The 14,531-nt window shown below is 44.7% G+C and overlaps 11 non-coding genes across 11 annotated transcripts; all 11 read right to left on the reverse strand.

Moving 5' to 3' along the window:
• Window positions 1-5,160: 5,160 nt before the first annotated feature.
• Window positions 5,161-5,279, reverse strand: LOC148291455 (5S ribosomal RNA). The gene has a single exon (XR_015827703.1). It is a non-coding gene; the product is annotated as a 5S ribosomal RNA (ribosomal RNA).
• Window positions 5,280-6,033: 754 nt separating this feature from the next.
• On the reverse strand, window positions 6,034-6,152 carry LOC148291456 (5S ribosomal RNA). The gene has a single exon (XR_015826643.1). It is a non-coding gene; the product is annotated as a 5S ribosomal RNA (ribosomal RNA).
• Window positions 6,153-6,906: 754 nt separating this feature from the next.
• On the reverse strand, window positions 6,907-7,025 carry LOC148291457 (5S ribosomal RNA). The gene has a single exon (XR_015826644.1). It is a non-coding gene; the product is annotated as a 5S ribosomal RNA (ribosomal RNA).
• Window positions 7,026-7,779: 754 nt separating this feature from the next.
• On the reverse strand, window positions 7,780-7,898 carry LOC148291458 (5S ribosomal RNA). The gene has a single exon (XR_015827175.1). It is a non-coding gene; the product is annotated as a 5S ribosomal RNA (ribosomal RNA).
• A 737-nt stretch (window positions 7,899-8,635) lies between these two features.
• On the reverse strand, window positions 8,636-8,754 carry LOC148291459 (5S ribosomal RNA). The gene has a single exon (XR_015827187.1). It is a non-coding gene; the product is annotated as a 5S ribosomal RNA (ribosomal RNA).
• A 737-nt stretch (window positions 8,755-9,491) lies between these two features.
• Window positions 9,492-9,610, reverse strand: LOC148291460 (5S ribosomal RNA). The gene has a single exon (XR_015827649.1). It is a non-coding gene; the product is annotated as a 5S ribosomal RNA (ribosomal RNA).
• Window positions 9,611-10,348: 738 nt separating this feature from the next.
• On the reverse strand, window positions 10,349-10,467 carry LOC148291461 (5S ribosomal RNA). Its single transcript, XR_015826645.1, has one exon. It is a non-coding gene; the product is annotated as a 5S ribosomal RNA (ribosomal RNA).
• Window positions 10,468-11,221: 754 nt separating this feature from the next.
• Window positions 11,222-11,340, reverse strand: LOC148291462 (5S ribosomal RNA). The gene has a single exon (XR_015827198.1). It is a non-coding gene; the product is annotated as a 5S ribosomal RNA (ribosomal RNA).
• A 737-nt stretch (window positions 11,341-12,077) lies between these two features.
• LOC148291463 (5S ribosomal RNA) lies at window positions 12,078-12,196 on the reverse strand. The gene has a single exon (XR_015827209.1). It is a non-coding gene; the product is annotated as a 5S ribosomal RNA (ribosomal RNA).
• Window positions 12,197-12,934: 738 nt separating this feature from the next.
• Window positions 12,935-13,053, reverse strand: LOC148291464 (5S ribosomal RNA). Its single transcript, XR_015826891.1, has one exon. It is a non-coding gene; the product is annotated as a 5S ribosomal RNA (ribosomal RNA).
• A 738-nt stretch (window positions 13,054-13,791) lies between these two features.
• LOC148291465 (5S ribosomal RNA) lies at window positions 13,792-13,910 on the reverse strand. Its single transcript, XR_015826646.1, has one exon. It is a non-coding gene; the product is annotated as a 5S ribosomal RNA (ribosomal RNA).
• Between the last annotated feature and the right edge of the window lie 621 nt (window positions 13,911-14,531).

Raw genomic sequence — 14,531 nt, forward strand, 5'->3', positions numbered from 1 at the left:
TAAATTTGGTTTTTCTTAAAATTAAAAAAAATAATAATTGAAAAAAAAAATTATTTATTTTTTTGCTTGTTTTTATTTTAAGTATTGTTTTGTTTTGTTTTTGTTTTGAGTCACTTTCCGAACACTTATGATGAGATAGTGATAAATGTTTGCATGACTTAAATAAAAATTGGATTTCATTTTATTTTAGTGTTTTTTTTTCTTTATTAAAAAATAAAAAAAAATTTGGCATTGTTCTAGCATGATATGTTTGAAACCTTCTTTACACTTGCCATTTGTTTCATAATTTTCAAATTTTTTTGGGTTTCAGAATTGTGTGATTAGGGTTTACTGTTTCATTTTTTGTTTGTTTGTTTGTTTGTTTGTTTTGTAATTTTTATTTGTGTATTTTAATTCTTGTGTGTTTTGTGATTTATATTTACTTTAGTACCTTTCATTTCTTGCTATGACATTGCTTGTTCCTAATTTTTAAACATTGAGGACAATGTTCATTTCTAGGTTTGGGGGTATTGGAGTTTAGCACGTAAATTTGATTTTTTTTCCTTAATTTAATTTAATTTTTTTGCTTGTTTTTATTTTTATTTTATTTTGTTTGAGTCTTGCTTTTATTTTTATTTTGATTTTATTCACTTTCCGAACACATTTGATGAGATTGTGATAAATGTTTGCATGACTTAAATGAAAATTGGATTTCATTTTATTTTAGTGTTTTTTTTCTTTATTAAAAAAAAAAAATTTTAAAAAAAAAATTTTAATTTGGCATTGTTCTAACATGATATGCTTGAAACCTTCTTTAAACTTGCCATTTGTTTCATAATTTTCCAATTAAAGGATTTGCATGATCTAAAGAATTGTATGAAGCATAAATTAGACTTATATACCCAACCATATAAAGTGAGCTTTTGAGCCTTGTACTTCAATTCATGAGTGTTATATACATACTCTTATTTTCTTGTCATCAAAGTTGTTGTTTGATCTCATTATTCATTGATTTGGTTGAACACTTAAAAGTCATTCATTCTTATGCAATTTGATTTCATGACATTTAAGAAGTGATATTAAGGCCCTCTTTGGATCGTTTGTGCCTTTCAAGCTAACCTTATGCATGCTTAAGCATGATTTTCCATTGTTAACCATTTTGAGCCTACATGTAAACCTTTTCTTTCATTTACCAATTTTATTTCCTCGCCTTAGCCCGAAAAACAAATATTTACCTTTCTAAGGAACTCATGAGCTTTAATTGGGATGTGTTTTTCATACTAAGTTTGGGAATGGGTGTTACATTTCGAAGAAAAAAAAAATCACACAATTGGTGAAAGAAAAGAGAAAAGTTGTGATTAAGTGGTGGTTGAATGAAATTTCATTTTTGGGCCTTCAAAATAAATTGGTGGTTGTTCAGGAAAGGAGTGAATCAATGTAAATGAAGGGTATAAGGAGTTTTGATCAGGTAAAAGAAAAAAATCTAATCGTGATGATTCGAAGTCTTGTAAAGAATTATTTTATGCTCTTGCATTGCGAGTTCCTTGGACTTTGTATTATCCATATCCTTCATTTCTTACTCACCTTACACCCTTGGCCCCATTACAACCCATGTTAAAGACCTAAATTGATCTTAAATGTCATGTGGTTGAATTGCATTCATTTTTCTACTTTTAAGTGTTTGACATCCTTCTTGAGATCATATTAATGCAAGTTCTTCATATTTCTATTGCGAGTTAAGTCCCTTATGGTTTAACTCTATTCTCATGTTTATAACTGAGTGTGCATTATAGCCCTCTTCTGAGTGATTCATTTGTGAGAGGACAACTTTGGTGAGATTTGAAGTTGAACTTATGCTTTGTATGATTTTTGAAATTGTGTGAAAACTAAGATTGGGGAATTTGTTGCATTTGGCTATCACACTACTACACTTTGAGCATATTGTGTTTAGAACTTTGCCGCTTTGTAAATAATGTCTAAAAATTGAGCTTTTATTGTTAAAACGTTTAAGTCATGTGCATGAGTCATTTCTCTTCAGAAAATGTTCGGAAAAATTGTTTTAAGTTCTTTGTGTTTTTGTGTTTGTTTTTGTTTTTGGTTTTGCTTAAGGACTAACAATCTTTAAGTTTTCTAATTACTTTGTTTTACAGAGTCAGTAAAACGTTTGTGGGTATCGTATCTGTTAAACCCTCAGGAGACACAACTCCTCCTACTAGGGATGCCTAGAGGTTTAAAGGCTTGTTGCATATGCTAAATGCAATCGAGTTACCTACGAAAGTGGTTTAGTTAACTTCTAGTTTTGTTTTTAACTTTGTTTTGTGTTGTTTTGCTCGAGGACTAGCAAAATCTAGGTTTGGGGGTATTTGATCGGTTCATAATTGTATATTATTTCTTACCCTTCTAGCTTATGATTTGGTTATGTTTTTGAGTTAAACTTGTGCTTTTAATCCTTTTTGTGTTTATCTTTCAGTTAATTGAGCTTTAGGTAACAATGATGGCTTTGGAGAACATAATTCATGCAATTCAAGCATGTTAAGGCCTAATTTGGATGAATTGATGAAGAGCTTAAAGACAAATTCATTATGGCTACAGCCCCCTGCCAGTCCAGTTCCGTAGGTCATATTGCAAGCTTTGTTTCAGCAACCTACATAGCTCGGATGAGGCCACATTCTTCATGAAAGTTGCTCCAATTGGTGTGTACTATAACATATCCAAAATTCAGCCCCATTGGATAAATCTGGAGTCCGTTACCTAGCAAACACAGAACCATGCTCAGGATGGATCTTATCAGCGCGGAAAATGAGTTAGCAATTTGTTTCGGCCTTAACTTCTTCCTCCGACCTTGGATTGGCCCAAATAACATATGGCTGGAAAGAAGACATTCTGAACTTCAATTTTGAGTGCTTAAAGTCCTAATTTGATTAAGAGAAGCCCAAGTTGTAAGCCCTTGAAGTTGCTGGTCATGCTGACCTCAGCATGTGCTGGTTGGATGCTTGGTCATGGTGAGCTAGGTATGAGCTATCATTTCTGGTTGGAAGCTTGGTCATGGTGACATGAAGATGAGCTAGGGCTGCTGGTGGGATTTAGTGGTAAAGTGCATCAACCAATTCAAGATTTTCTAATACAAGTGCATCACCCATTTCAGATTTTCTAATACAAGTGCATCAACCATTTCAGATTTTATAATTCAAGTGTTGTATGCATTAGTCTTATTGAATTCTGATTTTCACTTCCCCTAGGCCTATAAATAGGGATGTTCTCTAAGCTTGTAATAACACCCCAAGGGGGGGAGCTCTCAAGCACTTCTCTAGAGCTCCCTTCCCTTCTCTCCCTCAAATTCTCTTAGTTTCCCTTTGTAGTTCTCAATTGTTGTAATAAGATCATTCTATTAAATTTTCTTTGTACTAAATATCAAACACTTTTCCTTTCTCTTCTTCTAATTCTCTAAAGCTTTCAAACACATGTTCTTCCAAAATCCTCAAAGTTCTCAAACATCTCTCTACTTCCCTTCTCTTCCAAAAGTCTCCATGTCTCAAACACTTCACAAACACATTTCTCTTCCTTCCCTAAGTTCTCAAATTCTCCAAGTTCACAAACATCCTCCAAGTTCTCAACCACTCTCTTCCAAAATCCACAAAGCTCTCAAAACACCTCTCTACTTTCTTCTCCAAATCCTCCAAGTTCTCAAACACTCTCTTCCAAATTCCCCATGTCTTAAACACATTCCCTTCTCTCCCTCAAATTCTCTTAGTTTTGCTTTCTAGTTCTCAATTCTAGCTTTCTTTAATGTTTTCTTAGTTGTAATTTATTTTTCTTGTAATGTACATTCTTTCTTAAGTATTCAAGTTTAATTAGTTTCCAAGTTTCTATTATGGTTTTTGTTCTTATTCATTATGCTTATAAGTTAATATGCTAGTTTGAATGATTGATCACCATTTAGGCTTGCATGTTAGCTATCTTGGTTTGAATTAAGAGTATACACCATGCTTTAATTCGAATTGAACTATGAATAGGAAGAGTATGTATGGACATTCGACAACAGGGATTAGATACATGCTTGGTTGTTTAAAATGTTCTTCTATGCTTAATGGGTTCCTAATGCTTAATTTTAGGTTAGACAACAAATGATCAAATTAGGGAATTAGGAACACAAGGTTATGACCACACACCATGGCTTAATCATACTTTAGCTAGAATCAATCCATTAATCTAATTGAACTTGGGAACTTATTTGCTTGAGTTACTTATTTCTTTCTTCCTTGTTTTATGTTCTTTGTTTTTGTTTCTATTTTGTGTAGGGAAACTAAATTGGATCATTCAATCACCAATCCCTGTGGAATCGACCTCGCACTTACATACGCTAAACTACCAACGGTTCGTGCACTTGCGAGTATCACAAGTTGAGGATGCAACTGAATCCATTTTGGTGCAGCTGTATTTACACAACACTTATAACGCCTAAAAGTATATAAGCCACGTTTGAGCCATGCCATATGACCATGGGTTGGCTATCCAACGCACTCCCGCATGAAATGGCATCGTCGCCACCCCTACCATGTGTCGCGCGCAGGCCTGCCGAAATGCCGGTTCCGATCGGCTGTGGGGCCTACCTTACGATAATTGAACCAAAACAAAAGAAAACAAAAAAACTGACAACGTTAAGAACAACCCCAACAATTTCGGCAGTGGGCATCGAGTCCTGTTGTTTTTTCGCTTTCGTTCGTTTGCGGTGCCCGGTTAATTGGAGACGAGCTCCACGGGGTGATGTAGGACAGATGGCGTAAGTTATTGGAGAGGAGCTGGACCGACGCGCGTGCAACGGCAAATCGGGCAAACCGCTGATCTGGGCTCCGACCTCAGAATTGGGCCCACGAACCGTCGATTCGAAGGCAACGGCGTCGCGAGTAAAACTCATTGCGTTGCCATGAGTCGTGGGCTTTTTCGGGCATCCGACGTCGTTTACTAGCCCGAAATCCAGTTTTTGAAGTTTTTGGTAACTGTGTTATTTTCCTATTTTAATTCCTTCGTTAATCCTAGGCTTTCTAGGAGTATTTAATCATAGTGTGCCCCGATTGTCACGCTGCGCCACGGGGTCGTGATAAAACAAAGACATCCAGATGAATAAGATGACGGAAAGCAAACGCCCACGAGAATTGAAACGTCAACAAGGCAAAAAAAGAAGGGATGCAACACGAGGACTTCCCAGGAGGTCACCCATTCTAGTACTACTCTCGCCCAAACTCGCTTAACTTCGGAGTTCTGATGGGATCCGGTGCATGTGAGTTGGTATGATCGCATCCGTTAGCTTATAACGCCTAAAAGTATATAAGCCACGTTTGAGCCATGCCATATGACCATGGGTTGGCTATCCAACGCCCCCCGCATGAAATGGCATGGCCTGTCAGGCCTTGTCGTCACCACCCCTACCATGTGTCGCGCGCAGGCCTGCCGAACTGCCGGTTCCGATCGGCTGAGGGGCCTACCTTACGATAATTGAACCAAAACAAAAGAAAACAAAAAAACTGACAACGTTAAGAACAACCCCAATAATTTCGGCAGTGGGCATCGAGTCCTGTTGTTTTTTCGCTTTCGTTCGTTTGCGGTGCCCGGTTAATTGGAGACGAGCTCCACAGGGTGATGTAGGACAGATGGCGTAAGTTATTGGAGAGGAGCTGGACCGACGCGCGTGCAACGGTAAATCGGGCAAACCGCTGATCTGGGCTCCGACCTCAGAATTGGGCCCACGAACCGTCGATTCGAAGGCAACGGCGTCGCGAGTAAAACTCATCGCGTTGCCATGAGTCGTGGGCTTTTTCGGGCATCCGACGTCGTTTACTAGCCCGAAATCCAGTTTTTGAAGTTTTTGGTAACTGTGTTATTTTCCTATTTTAATTCCTTCGTTAATCCTAGGCTTTCTAGGAGTATTTAATCATAGTGTGCCCCGATTGTCACGCTGCGCCACGGGGTCGTGATAAAACAAAGACATCCAGATGAATAAGATGACGGAAAGCAAACGCCCACGACAATTGAAACGTCAACAAGGCAAAAAAAGAAGGGATGCAACACGAGGACTTCCCAGGAGGTCACCCATTCTAGTACTACTCTCGCCCAAACTCGCTTAACTTCGGAGTTCTGATGGGATCCGGTGCATGTGAGTTGGTATGATCGCATCCGTTAGCTTATAACGCCTAAAAGTATATAAGCCACGTTTGAGCCATGCCATATGACCATGGGTTGGCTATCCAACGCCCCCCGCATGAAATGGCATGGCCTGTCAGGCCTTGTCGTCACCACCCCTACCATGTGTCGCGCGCAGGCCTGCCGAACTGCCGGTTCCGATCGGCTGAGGGGCCTACCTTACGATAATTGAACCAAAACAAAAGAAAACAAAAAAACTGACAACGTTAAGAACAACCCCAATAATTTCGGCAGTGGGCATCGAGTCCTGTTGTTTTTTCGCTTTCGTTCGTTTGCGGTGCCCGGTTAATTGGAGACGAGCTCCACAGGGTGATGTAGGACAGATGGCGTAAGTTATTGGAGAGGAGCTGGACCGACGCGCGTGCAACGGTAAATCGGGCAAACCGCTGATCTGGGCTCCGACCTCAGAATTGGGCCCACGAACCGTCGATTCGAAGGCAACGGCGTCGCGAGTAAAACTCATCGCGTTGCCATGAGTCGTGGGCTTTTTCGGGCATCCGACGTCGTTTACTAGCCCGAAATCCAGTTTTTGAAGTTTTTGGTAACTGTGTTATTTTCCTATTTTAATTCCTTCGTTAATCCTAGGCTTTCTAGGAGTATTTAATCATAGTGTGCCCCGATTGTCACGCTGCGCCACGGGGTCGTGATAAAACAAAGACATCCAGATGAATAAGATGACGGAAAGCAAACGCCCACGACAATTGAAACGTCAACAAGGCAAAAAAAGAAGGGATGCAACACGAGGACTTCCCAGGAGGTCACCCATTCTAGTACTACTCTCGCCCAAACTCGCTTAACTTCGGAGTTCTGATGGGATCCGGTGCATGTGAGTTGGTATGATCGCATCCGTTAGCTTATAACGCCTAAAAGTATATAAGCCACGTTTGAGCCATGCCATATGACCATGGGTTGGCTATCCAACGCCCCCCGCATGAAATGGCATGGCCTGTCAGGCCTTGTCGTCACCACCCCTACCATGTGTCGCGCGCAGGCCTGCCGAACTGCCGGTTCCGATCGGCTGAGGGGCCTACCTTACGATAATTGAACCAAAACAAAAGAAAACAAAAAAACTGACAACGTTAAGAACAACCCCAATAATTTCGGCAGTGGGCATCGAGTCCTGTTGTTTTTTCGCTTTCGTTCGTTTGCGGTGCCCGGTTAATTGGAGACGAGCTCCACAGGGTGATGTAGGACAGATGGCGTAAGTTATTGGAGAGGAGCTGGACCGACGCGCGTGCAACGGTAAATCGGGCAAACCGCTGATCTGGGCTCCGACCTCAGAATTGGGCCCACGAACCGTCGATTCGAAGGCAACGGCGTCGCGAGTAAAACTCATCGCGTTGCCATGAGTCGTGGGCTTTTTCGGGCATCCGACGTCGTTTACTAGCCCGAAATCCAGTTTTTGAAGTTTTTGGTAACTGTGTTATTTTCCTATTTTAATTCCTTCGTTAATCCTAGGCTTTCTAGGAGTATTTAATCATAGTGTGCCCCGATTGTCACGCTGCGCCACGGGGTCGTGATAATACAAAGACATCCAGACGAATAAGATGACGGAAAGCAAACGCCCACGACAATTGAAACGTCAACAAGGCAAAAAAAGAAGGGATGCAACACGAGGACTTCCCAGGAGGTCACCCATCCTAGTACTACTCTCGCCCAAACTCGCTTAACTTCGGAGTTCTGATGGGATCCGGTGCATGTGAGTTGGTATGATCGCATCCGTTTGCTTATAACGCCTAAAAGTATATAAGCCACGTTTCAGCCATGCCATATGATCATGGGTTGGCTATCCAACGCCCCCCGCATGAAATGGCATCGTCGCCACCCCTACCATGTGTCGCGCGCAGGCCTGCCGAACTGCCGGTTCCGATCGGCTGTGGGGCCTACCTTACGATAATTGAACCAAAACAAAAAAAAACAAAAAAACTGACAACGTTAAGAACAACCCCAATAATTTCGGCAGTGGGCGTCGAGTCCTGTTGTTTTTTCGCTTTCGTTCATTTGCGGTGCCCGGTTAATTGGAGACGAGCTCCACGGGGTGATGTAGGACAGATGGCGTAAGTTATTGGAGAGGAGCTGGACCGACGCGCGTGCAACGGCAAATAGGGCAAACCGCTGATCTGGGCTCCGACCTCAGAATTGGGCCCACGAACCGTCGATTCGAAGGCAACGGCGTCGCGAGTAAAACTCATTGCGTTGCCATGAGTCGTGGGCTTTTTCGGGCATCCGACGTCGTTTACTAGCCCGAAATCCAGTTTTTGAAGTTTTTGGTAACTGTGTTATTTTCCTATTTTAATTCCTTCGTTAATCCTAGGCTTTCTAGGAGTATTTAATCATAGTGTGCCCCGATTGTCACGCTACGCCACGGGGTCGTGATAAAACAAAGACATCCAGACGAATAAGATGACGGAAAGCAAACGCCCACGACAATTGAAACGTCAACAAGGCAAAAAAAGAAGGGATGCAACACGAGGACTTCCCAGGAGGTCACCCATCCTAGTACTACTCTCGCCCAAACTCGCTTAACTTCGGAGTTCTGATGGGATCCGGTGCATGTGAGTTGGTATGATCGCATCCGTTAGCTTATAACGCCTAAAAGTATATAAGCCACGTTTCAGCCATGCCATATGACCATGGGTTGGCTATCCAACGCCCCCCGCATGAAATGGCATCGTCGCCACCCCTACCATGTGTCGCGCGCAGGCCTGCCGAACTGCCGGTTCCGATCGGCTGTGGGGCCTACCTTACGATAATTGAACCAAAACAAAAAAAAACAAAAAAACTGACAACGTTAAGAACAACCCCAATAATTTCGGCAGTGGGCGTCGAGTCCTGTTGTTTTTTCGCTTTCGTTCGTTTGCGGTGCCCGGTTAATTGGAGACGAGCTCCACGGGGTGATGTAGGACAGATGGCGTAAGTTATTGGAGAGGAGCTGGACCGACGCGCGTGCAACGGCAAATCGGGCAAACCGCTGATCTGGGCTCCGACCTCAGAATTGGGCCCACGAACCGTCGATTCGAAGGCAACGGCGTCGCTAGTAAAACTCATTGCGTTGCCATGCGTCGTGGGCTTTTTCGGGCATCCGACGTCGTTTACTAGCCCGAAATCCAGTTTTTGAAGTTTTTGGTAACTGTGTTATTTTCCTATTTTAATTCCTTCGTTAATCCTAGGCTTTCTAGGAGTATTTAATCATAGTGTGCCCCGATTGTCACGCTGCGCCACGGGGTCGTGATAAAACAAAGACATCCAGATGAATAAGATGACGGAAAGCAAACGCCCACGAGAATTGAAACGTCAACAAGGCAAAAAAAGAAGGGATGCAACACGAGGACTTCCCAGGAGGTCACCCATCCTAGTACTACTCTCGCCCGAACTCGCTTAACTTCGGAGTTCTGATGGGATCCGGTGCATGTGAGTTGGTATGATCGCATCCGTTAGCTTATAACGCCTAAAAGTATATAAGCCACGTTTGAGCCATGCCATATGACCATGGGTTGGCTATCCAACGCACTCCCGCATGAAATGGCATCGTCGCCACCCCTACCATGTGTCGCGCGCAGGCCTGCCGAAATGCCGGTTCCGATCGGCTGTGGGGCCTACCTTACGATAATTGAACCAAAACAAAAGAAAACAAAAAAACTGACAATGTTAAGAACAACCCCAATAATTTCGGCAGTGGGCATCGAGTCCTGTTGTTTTTTCGCTTTCGTTCGTTTGCGGTGCCCGGTTAATTGGAGACGAGCTCCACGGGGTGATGTAGGACAGATGGCGTAAGTTATTGGAGAGGAGCTGGACCGACGCGCGTGCAACGGCAAATCGGGCAAACCGCTGATCTGGGCTCCGACCTCAGAATTGGGCCCACGAACCGTCGATTCGAAGGCAACGGCGTCGCGAGTAAAACTCATTGCGTTGCCATGAGTCGTGGGCTTTTTCGGGCATCCGACGTCGTTTACTAGCCCGAAATCCAGTTTTTGAAGTTTTTGGTAACTGTGTTATTTTCCTATTTTAATTCCTTCGTTAATCCTAGGCTTTCTAGGAGTATTTAATCATAGTGTGCCCCGATTGTCACGCTGCGCCACGGGGTCGTGATAAAACAAAGACATCCAGATGAATAAGATGACGGAAAGCAAACGCCCACGACAATTGAAACGTCAACAAGGCAAAAAAAGAAGGGATGCAACACGAGGACTTCCCAGGAGGTCACCCATTCTAGTACTACTCTCGCCCAAACTCGCTTAACTTCGGAGTTCTGATGGGATCCGGTGCATGTGAGTTGGTATGATCGCATCCGTTAGCTTATAACGCCTAAAAGTATATAAGCCACGTTTGAGCCATGCCATATGACCATGGGTTGGCTATCCAACGCCCCCCGCATGAAATGGCATGGCCTGTCAGGCCTTGTCGTCACCACCCCTACCATGTGTCGCGCGCAGGCCTGCCGAACTGCCAGTTCCGATCGGCTGAGGGGCCTACCTTACGATAATTGAACCAAAACAAAAGAAAACAAAAAAACTGACAACGTTAAGAACAACCCCAATAATTTCGGCAGTGGGCATCGAGTCCTGTTGTTTTTTCGCTTTCGTTCGTTTGCGGTGCCCGGTTAATTGGAGACGAGCTCCACAGGGTGATGTAGGACAGATGGCGTAAGTTATTGGAGAGGAGCTGGACCGACGCGCGTGCAACGGCAAATCGGGCAAACCGCTGATCTGGGCTCCGACCTCAGAATTGGGCCCACGAACCGTCGATTCGAAGGCAACGGCGTCGCTAGTAAAACTCATTGCGTTGCCATGAGTCGTGGGCTTTTTCGGGCATCCGACGTCGTTTACTAGCCCGAAATCCAGTTTTTGAAGTTTTTGGTAACTGTGTTATTTTCCTATTTTAATTCCTTCGTTAATCCTAGGCTTTCTAGGAGTATTTAATCATAGTGTGCCCCGATTGTCACGCTGCGCCACGGGGTCGTGATAATACAAAGACATCCAGACGAATAAGATGACGGAAAGCAAACGCCCACGACAATTGAAACGTCAACAAGGCAAAAAAAGAAGGGATGCAACACGAGGACTTCCCAGGAGGTCACCCATCCTAGTACTACTCTCGCCCAAACTCGCTTAACTTCGGAGTTCTGATGGGATCCGGTGCATGTGAGTTGGTATGATCGCATCCGTTAGCTTATAACGCCTAAAAGTATATAAGCCACGTTTCAGCCATGCCATATGACCATGGGTTGGCTATCCAACGCCCCCCGCATGAAATGGCATCGTCGCCACCCCTACCATGTGTCGCGCGCAGGCCTGCCGAACTGCCGGTTCCGATCGGCTGTGGGGCCTACCTTACGATAATTGAACCAAAACAAAAAAAAACAAAAAAACTGACAACGTTAAGAACAACCCCAATAATTTCGGCAGTGGGCGTCGAGTCCTGTTGTTTTTTCGCTTTCGTTCGTTTGCGGTGCCCGGTTAATTGGAGACGAGCTCCACGGGGTGATGTAGGACAGATGGCGTAAGTTATTGGAGAGGAGCTGGACCGACGCGCGTGCAACGGCAAATCGGGCAAACCGCTGATCTGGGCTCCGACCTCAGAATTGGGCCCACGAACCGTCGATTCGAAGGCAACGGCGTCGCGAGTAAAACTCATTGCGTTGCCATGAGTCGTGGGCTTTTTCGGGCATCCGACGTCGTTTACTAGCCCGAAATCCAGTTTTTGAAGTTTTTGGTAACTGTGTTATTTTCCTATTTTAATTCCTTCGTTAATCCTAGGCTTTCTAGGAGTATTTAATCATAGTGTGCCCCGATTGTCACGCTACGCCACGGGGTCGTGATAAAACAAAGACATCCAGACGAATAAGATGACGGAAAGCAAACGCCCACGACAATTGAAACGTCAACAAGGCAAAAAAAGAAGGGATGCAACACGAGGACTTCCCAGGAGGTCACCCATCCTAGTACTACTCTCGCCCAAACTCGCTTAACTTCGGAGTTCTGATGGGATCCGGTGCATGTGAGTTGGTATGATCGCATCCGTTAGCGTATAACGCCTAAAAGTATATAAGCCACGTTTCAGCCATGCCATATGACCATGGGTTGGCTATCCAACGCCCCCCGCATGAAATGGCATCGTCGCCACCCCTACCATGTGTCGCGCGCAGGCCTGCCGAACTGCCGGTTCCGATCGGCTGTGGGGCCTACCTTACGATAATTGAACCAAAACAAAAAAAAAACAAAAAAACTGACAACGTTAAGAACAACCCCAATAATTTCGGCAGTGGGCGTCGAGTCCTGTTGTTTTTTCGCTTTCGTTCGTTTGCGGTGCCCGGTTAATTGGAGACGAGCTCCACGGGGTGATGTAGGACAGATGGCGTAAGTTATTGGAGAGGAGCTGGACCGACGCGCGTGCAACGGCAAATCGGGCAAACCGCTGATCTGGGCTCCGACCTCAGAATTGGGCCCACGAACCGTCGATTCGAAGGCAACGGCGTCGCTAGTAAAACTCATTGCGTTGCCATGCGTCGTGGGCTTTTTCGGGCATCCTACGTCGTTTACTAGCCCGAAATCCAGTTTTTGAAGTTTTTGGTAACTGTGTTATTTTCCTATTTTAATTCCTTCGTTAATCCTAGGCTTTCTAGGAGTATTTAATCATAGTGTGCCCCGATTGTCACGCTGCGCCACGGGGTCGTGATAAAACAAAGACATCCAGATGAATAAGATGACGGAAAGCAAACGCCCACGACAATTGAAACGTCAACAAGGCAAAAAAAGAAGGGATGCAACACGAGGACTTCCCAGGAGGTCACCCATCCTAGTACTACTCTCGCCCAAACTCGCTTAACTTCGGAGTTCTGATAGGATCCGGTGCATGTGAGTTGGTATGATCGCATCCGTTAGCTTATAACGCCTAAAAGTATATAAGCCACGTTTGAGCCATGCCATATGACCATGGGTTGGCTATCCAACGCACTCCCGCATGAAATGGCATCGTCGCCACCCCTACCATGTGTCGCGCGCAGGCCTGCCGAAATGCCGGTTCCGATCGGCTGTGGGGCCTACCTTACGATAATTGAACCAAAACAAAAGAAAACAAAAAAACTGACAACGTTAAGAACAACCCCAATAATTTCGGCAGTGGGCATCGAGTCCTGTTGTTTTTTCGCTTTCGTTCGTTTGCGGTGCCCGGTTAATTGGAGACGAGCTCCACGGGGTGATGTAGGACAGATGGCGTAAGTTATTGGAGAGGAGCTGGACCGACGCGCGTGCAACGGCAAATCGGGCAAACCGCTGATCTGGGCTCCGACCTCAGAATTGGGCCCACGAACCGTCGATTCGAAGGCAACGGCGTCGCGAGTAAAACTCATTGCGTTGCCATGAGTCGTGGGCTTTTTCGGGCATCCGACGTCGTTTACTAGCCCGAAATCCAGTTTTTGAAGTTTTTGGTAACTGTGTTATTTTCCTATTTTAATTCCTTCGTTAATCCTAGGCTTTCTAGGAGTATTTAATCATAGTGTGCCCCGATTGTCACGCTGCGCCACGGGGTCGTGATAAAACAAAGACATCCAGAAGAATAAGATGACGGAAAGCAAACGCCCACGACAATTGAAACGTCAACAAGGCAAAAAAAGAAGGGATGCAACACGAGGACTTCCCAGGAGGTCACCCATTCTAGTACTACTCTCGCCCAAACTCGCTTAACTTCGGAGTTCTGATGGGATCCGGTGCATGTGAGTTGGTATGATCGCATCCGTTAGCTTATAACGCCTAAAAGTATATAAGCCACGTTTGAGCCATGCCATATGACCATGGGTTGGCTATCCAACGCCCCCCGCATGAAATGGCATGGCCTGTCAGGCCTTGTCGTCACCACCCCTACCATGTGTCGCGCGCAGGCCTGCCGAACTGCCGGTTCCGATCGGCTGAGGGGCCTACCTTACGATAATTGAACCAAAACAAAAGAAAACAAAAAAACTGACAACGTTAAGAACAACCCCAATAATTTCGGCAGTGGGCATCGAGTCCTGTTGTTTTTTCGCTTTCGTTCGTTTGCGGTGCCCGGTTAATTGGAGACGAGCTCCACAGGGTGATGTAGGACAGATGGCGTAAGTTATTGGAGAGGAGCTGGACCGACGCGCGTGCAACGGTAAATCGGGCAAACCGCTGATCTGGGCTCCGACCTCAGAATTGGGCCCACGAACCGTCGATTCGAAGGCAACGGCGTCGCGAGTAAAACTCATTGCGTTGCCATGAGTCGTGGGCTTTTTCGGGCATCCGACGTCGTTTACTAGCCCGAAATCCAGTTTTTGAAGTTTTTGGTAACTGTGTTATTTTCCTATTTTAATTCCTTCGTTAATCCTAGGCTTTCTAGGA

This window comes from Prunus avium, chromosome 8 (assembly GCF_965620075.1).
Source record: "Prunus avium chromosome 8, drPruAviu1.hap1.1, whole genome shotgun sequence".
In the NCBI taxonomy this organism is placed as follows: Eukaryota; Viridiplantae; Streptophyta; class Magnoliopsida; order Rosales; family Rosaceae; genus Prunus; species Prunus avium.